The sequence below is a fragment of the Corvus moneduloides genome, chromosome 4 (genome assembly GCF_009650955.1).
Source record: "Corvus moneduloides isolate bCorMon1 chromosome 4, bCorMon1.pri, whole genome shotgun sequence".
Classification (NCBI taxonomy): Eukaryota; Metazoa; Chordata; class Aves; order Passeriformes; family Corvidae; genus Corvus; species Corvus moneduloides.
The window spans coordinates 14034720-14041142 of record NC_045479.1 but is presented as its reverse complement, the minus strand read 5'-3'; the positions used below and the strand labels follow the sequence as shown (position 1 = coordinate 14041142).

General features: G+C 49.7%; 1 long non-coding RNA gene across 1 annotated transcript; it reads right to left on the bottom strand.

Moving 5' to 3' along the window:
* Positions 1 to 709: 709 nt before the first annotated feature.
* Positions 710 to 5032, bottom strand: LOC116443566. Its single transcript, XR_004239984.1, has 2 exons — positions 2686 to 5032; positions 710 to 1768 (listed from the first exon to the last, which is right to left on the bottom strand). It is a non-coding gene; the product is annotated as an uncharacterized LOC116443566 (long non-coding RNA).
* Between the last annotated feature and the right edge of the window lie 1391 nt (positions 5033 to 6423).

Below are 6423 nucleotides of genomic sequence, written 5' to 3'. Positions count from 1 at the left end.
CGTGGTCAGGGAAGGCTGGCACTCAGCCATGCCACTGGATGCTGATGGGAGTACCATCTTCTCTGGGATTGAGCCTGAAGTTCATCCTCTGGGATTAGGAGATTCACTGTTGATAGCTACTCATTTCCATGGTGATTATTCCCTTCCACACACAGAGTAAATGGCCTGTGTAGCTCTGAGCACCACAGGAGGCAAAGCTCACGTGGGAAAACCAGTCCCAAAACGCTTGCAGAGAGGAGAGGAAAAAGAGGTAAAGATTTTGCCCATCATGGACCAAGCTCTCAGACTTGACAAATGCCCCTGCTGGGATCCAGACCCTGAGCAGGCTGTCACAGCTCAGGACCACCAGCTGTCCTTTGGAAGCTGGCAGCACAATTCCATGTGTGCTAACAGCAGAGCACAAATCTGGGAAACACAACCCCGGCTCTGCTACTGACCTCCAGCATGGTCCCAGAGAGCCATGGCATCTCTGTGCTCCTGCTCCCAGCCTTTTCCCTCCCCAGGCTGCAAACCTTTTGGCCAGGGAGCACGGTGTTCATGTTTGCAAACAAGCGCGTGAATCATGTGGGGCAAACCCGCTGGGCTTGGGGCAGCGTTTCTGATTCACGCCACTGTAAATTACTGCCTCTGCTTTCAAAAATGTTGTTATTTTGTTGGACAGGGTCCCAGTAACTCTGTAAAGAAGGGAGTGGGAGAAATTCCTCGTAGATGAATTTCTTATGATTTATTTGCCGCTGAGCATCATGCAACCACTTGTGCTCCCCACGAGGAACGCCAGAGGACACGAGTGACCTGCAGCTCGTTTGTTGCGACCATCTGTCACCAGGGCCACGCAGTATGGAGCAAATGGAGGGTCCTGGCAGGCTGGCACCAGCAGGACAGGGCTGGGCAAAAGGCTTGTCCTGAGCATCCTGGGGAGAGGCCACGGGCCACCAGCACTATTCTGCCCTCCAGGTGAGCAGTGGAGGGCTGCTGCGTGGTGCTGAACATCAGCTGCTGCTCTTCAGCCTCCAAAGCAAGCTGGGCATCTTGGCTCCTTCTCTCCTTTGGACAACCACATGGAGCTGCTTGGAGAAGCTTCGGCAAAAGGATTTATCCAGGGGTTTGTGTGTGTTAATATTTGAGATGTCTGCAACTCATGTGCTATAAAAAACACAGTGGGTAGTGGCTCCAGGGCACTTGGTGCTGTACAAATGAGGAATAAGTTGGCTGCTTCTAGCTAAGAAGGAGCTCACAGGGTTGTTTTGCACCAGTGCAACAGGAAGGTGGAAGAAATAAAAGGGGATACAGGACAGCTCACCAGTAAAATGCACATTTTGACCCGAGGAATTCATCCATCCTTCTAGCAGCAGGTCCCATCACAGTTGCTTTGACTGATAAAGAAAACTTTGCAAACATAGTTTAGGGGCCAAATAAGAAGCTCATCCAGAAAAATACTCATGCTGGTTGAAGGATGAGGAGGGGAGAAGAACACCCTTGGGGAGACAGGTTGCTGAGAGCAGGGCTGGTGGGGGTGGCACAAGCAGGAGTCCGAGGGGCAGCTAGGGATGCAGCAGTCACCTTGGAGCATCACAGACGTCCATCAGGCAGGATGGCTCAGGAAGAGAGGTCACAGCTCCACGGGGTGACCATCCTGCTGGGGCTGTCAGAGCTACCAGGAGGGATCTGATTGCTTCTCCTTCTGAGAAAGCATTTATTTGTGGGTAAAAATTAGGACCCAGTCTACATCAATCTGCCATCTCTCGTTGGTTAATTCACTGAAAGTGGTCTGAAAAAATATAGATAAAAGAAAAAAGACTTTCCCTTGTTAGTCACCTTCCAGTGATGTATAAACGCTCTGACAGACAATTATCAGTGATATTGATTCTACCTAGGACAGAAAATGAACAGGTGAGTGTGAAATAGAAAGTTATTTATAAAGATGCAATTGAAACAAAATCCATCCTGCAGGCTTGAGAGTTTAAGGAGGAAAAAATGCCTTTACTGTATTTCTTTGCTCTCTCTGCTGAAGTTTGGATGCTTCCTCAGGAGCAGGAAGGCCACATCCCTGGAAACAACAGGCTGAAATAAATAGGCAGCATGGCAACAGCTGAAAATAGGCATGAAAAGCAGGCAGAGAGAGACCCTCAGCCCAAGGCAGGGCAGGCTGGTGCAGCATCCATCAGGCTGAGCCAGTGCTTGCTCAACCCTCCACAACAGGACATCAACAGTAAAAGCCTTTTAAAATGGAAACTAAATCTTAACTGTGGCAAATGTGGCTGGAGGTGCTTCTTGCAGTGCTGGGACATGGAAAAATGCCACCACCACTGCTGAGTCTCCCAGGACAGTGGTGGTGACTCCATTTGCCTCTCCTGAGTCGGAGACCTGGCCCCTCTTAGCACTGTTGTTTTTGGGTCTTCCAGCTTGGGAGCTGCAAACTCTCTCTGTCACAACACTGAAGCCCTTTTGCAGGCTTGCCCTGTGCCAGAATCCTGTGGGAGGCTGTGCTGTGGCCTCTGGCCCCCAGCACCGGGCTCACTTTCCCCAGCCACACATCCTCAAGCCAGGCCAAGACCTAATTCGCTGGCCACAGGCTGGAGGTGGCTCTCGCTGGGGTGGGAAGGGTTTTGCCAATTTGTTATTAAATCACAGCACTATTCATGCCAGCATTGGCTGTCTGGGACTAAATGAACAGAAACTACGTACCTGGGTTCTGCCAGACAGCTTGGGGCAGTGGTGCAGGGAGAGGTGGGCCTTTGAGCGGGGCTCTCTTCTTGTGGCTGACTTGAATCCTTGCCCTGCTCAGCCTCTGTTGCTGCCAGCTTCATGACTCCCACCCTGGAGGTACGGGAGGGAGAGAAGAGCTCTGGAGATGTGCTTTTGGATGTAGGAACCACTGCAGTGCTGAAGTCCTTTTGCTGCTTTATCCCTTGGTGTTACTGGTCCTCACCCCACCCAGAGCCACCACTCCTGGCAAAGCTGTGACAGCAGAGAACTACGTATCAAATGGACAACTGGTCCCAGTTTGGTTCCCAGGGCATCCCAAGCCTCTGGGCTTTGAGGAGCTGAGTATCACAGGACCTGATGACAGTGAGGGTATCTATGTGGAGCCACATCCCCCAGCAGTGCTGGTGTACCTGTCCTTGTGGAGAAAGAGATCCTCGGGGGCTGCCAGCCTTCCAGGAGTGGTTAAAACAAAACAGGAAGGCTTATGAGCAGATGTGGTTCCTGCAGCACTTCTGCCAAGGCTCTGCTCCACAGGCATCAGCTGTGGGGAGAGGTTTAACCTGAGCTGCAGTGCCGCATGCCCGGCATCTGTACACAAACAGCCTCCAAAATCATGAGGGGGAGTGTGTAGCTCTTTCAGAGCCGACCGGATGGTTCCCTCGCTTGACATGTCCTCGTCTTGAAACAACATCACTTTGTTGAATTTTGTGGCTTTCTATGTGGAACAACATTAGCTCATCCAAGTCTGTGGTTTATTTGAAAATGAAATTCCGGTAAGCTTTTGTACCATCTGGCAGTGTCCAACCGAGCGGGGTTTAGCAAGAAACCACTGCACACGTGTGCACAAACACATACACACACCAGAAACACTGTAATCATCATAATCAGTAGTTGCAGGAAGTCTGGCATCGTCAGGGCAAGGGAAGAGGGAGAAAATCAGTGCCTGACTCTTCTCCCAGCCGTTTGCCTTCCATGGGGCTTGGCTCCTTCCAGCAGAGGGCATTTTTCAAGCCATCCCTCCCGCGCTGCTTCTGCCCCTTCCTTCCTCTGACGTGAGCTTCCAAGTGGCTCCAGATGTAAATCAAACACAGCTGGGTGAGCTGCAAGCTGGCGCGCTGTGTCAAATTCACAGCTGCTGCCGGTCACTGCACTGCTCTCGGAGGAGAGGCTCTGATTTACACCAGCCTGGCCAGACACATTGAGGAGGGCCTGAAGTGCACAAGGAGAGGTGTGGGGCTAGGTAATGGCTTCTTGGTTGCTCCATGCAATAGCTGAAGTTGTTCCTTGGGTGGGTTCCCTCCTAGCCCCTCTGGTCCAGGCAGAGAGCAGGACATATGGCAGATCCTTGGTATTTTGTACCATCCATGACACCCTTTCTCTTCTCCTCCCACATCTGTGCACACAGAGACCTGCAGCTGGCAAAGCTGAGAGAAGATGTGGCCAACACCCAGGTACACAGGAGACCACCAAGCATCCATCTGTCTTCTTCTCACCTGCAAGAGGGCTTGATTATTTCTTCTCCCTGGTGTCCAGGGATGGCGCGCACAGGAATGGTTTAAAGCTGTGCAGGAGACATTTAGACTAGACATTAGGAAGCATTTCTCTACCAAGAGGGTGGGGGAACACTGGAGCAGACTTCCTAAAGGGATGGTCAATGCCCCAGGTATGTTTGACAAGTATTTGGTCAATGCCCTTTAAAACATGCCTCAACCTTTGGTCAGCCTTGATGTGTTCAGGCTGTTGGACTGGATGATCATTGTAGGTCCCTTCCAAGTGAAATATTCTGCTCTGTTCTATTCTACTCTATTCAATTGATTTCCTTAATTGCTTTCAGGTTTCTCCCTTCTTTCACACTCAGCTGCTCATGGAAGTGTATTAAATGTGTGTGCGATGGAAAAGAAATGGTGGGGAATATGAGATGCTGGCTAGGACATGGAGGACAGTTTACTGGGAGAGCCAAACCCAAAGTCCACTGGAGCCAGTGGGCAGGTTTCCAGTCATCCAGGAAGCACAGGGTGCCCACACACTGGGGGACAGAGGAAAATTGATGTAGTTGCTTTAAAACAACCTTAAATTCTAGCAGAGATCTGCTTTTGAGAACAAGCAGTGGGAACCTGAAACATGAGCTCTGATGATCAGCCTGCATCACTGAAAGACTTCTGATCCATGGAGGTCACACACTGCCTTGGTCTGAGGGGACATCTTCCAGCAGCAGCTCTGTTTTGGCATCACAGTCTACGACTGCATGAACAGGACTTTTGATGGAAATCATTGTGGATATCTCCATTCAGAACCGGCACTGCTGGATTTCAGTCTGCATCACACGCATTTAAAACGTGTGCATGTACACCTGAGAGCATTTTTTCCCTGCACTGGACATGAGGAGAAACCTGTGACCCTGAGGTAGGTGGAGTGCAGTAGAGGAAGGCAAGGTGCACTCAGCCCCAGCCTGACAGGAGCTGCTTTTGCCTGACTGCTCAGTCCCAGCTCCTTCCTCCACATGATATCACCAGCACCATCTCATCCTCTGCCCAGCCTAGAGCTGCTAATAAAAGCAGGAATTTGGATCACCTAAGAGCATCTCCCATGATCCTGACCGGAGAAATAAAATAAAATCAATTCTATCCACAAAGGCTTTCAACCCAGGCAGCATTTCCAAAACATGGCCCTGGTGAGGCGCTGCACTGGCCAGGCTGCGGATGGGAGGCTGACACGCTGTGATAATCCTGCTCTAATTCTTTTTTTACAAGGATTTTTTTTTTTTTAATATATATATAGTTTTGCCTCCGGCATATGCTGTACTAGTGTAGCAGCTCTTCAAGTACCATGTTTTCCAGCGAACGTGTGAGTGACAGCACCTAAAAACAGCAGCTGTTACATAAATAAGGCTGGCGCTTCCCTGCGAGCACCGCGGTGGCAGTGGGGACAGGGGCCAGCACAGCCTGAGGGATGACAGCACTGTCCTGGACAGAGGGGGACAAAGTGGGGGACACCCCCAGGGCAGCCCTGGTCACCACCCTGTCCCACAGAGACTGCCACCTCCCCGGGGCAGAGGCTGCTGCATGCCTGCTGTTTGTCACCGATGACGCTCCTGTCACTGCCACCCCGTAAAACACAGATGGAGAAAAAGAATAACCTAAAACATGGATTTGTGGCATCTCACAGTTATTTTGCCAATGCTGTGTATAAGGATTAAAGTGGCCATTGTTCCAGCATGACGTATGTTGCATGTCAATGAGCAGCTTAATTATTTTACTTAGCAGGAGAAGGCCAATAAAGTATTAAGAAGCCAAATTTGGGACTTGCCTTTCTTTCATATTAGGATGCAAAAGTCTGATTTGTACTGCCTGTAAACTTGCCTTATCTCAGCATGCAAATACTCCTGAATAATTTAGGCTTTCTTTAAGAAAGCGTGTGATATACCCAGAAAAGATTAATATTCAACAGACATCCATCATCTAAGCAAACACTTTTTTTTTTTTTCTAAAACTGTACTGAGTTTCTCATAAATTCACTTAATGGGACAGAAACCATCCTGGTCCTTCTTCATAAGGCTTGTCTGTTTGCCTCAGTTCATGAATGCAACAGGAAAACTTTGCCTGCATAAAGCTTAAAAATGTTTGACCCCTTGGAAGGACAAGAGGGAATGTTCTTCGAACACTTACCCTAAAAGGGAATAACAAAGAGGACAGCAGGAGGAAAACTGGGATCTGAGGT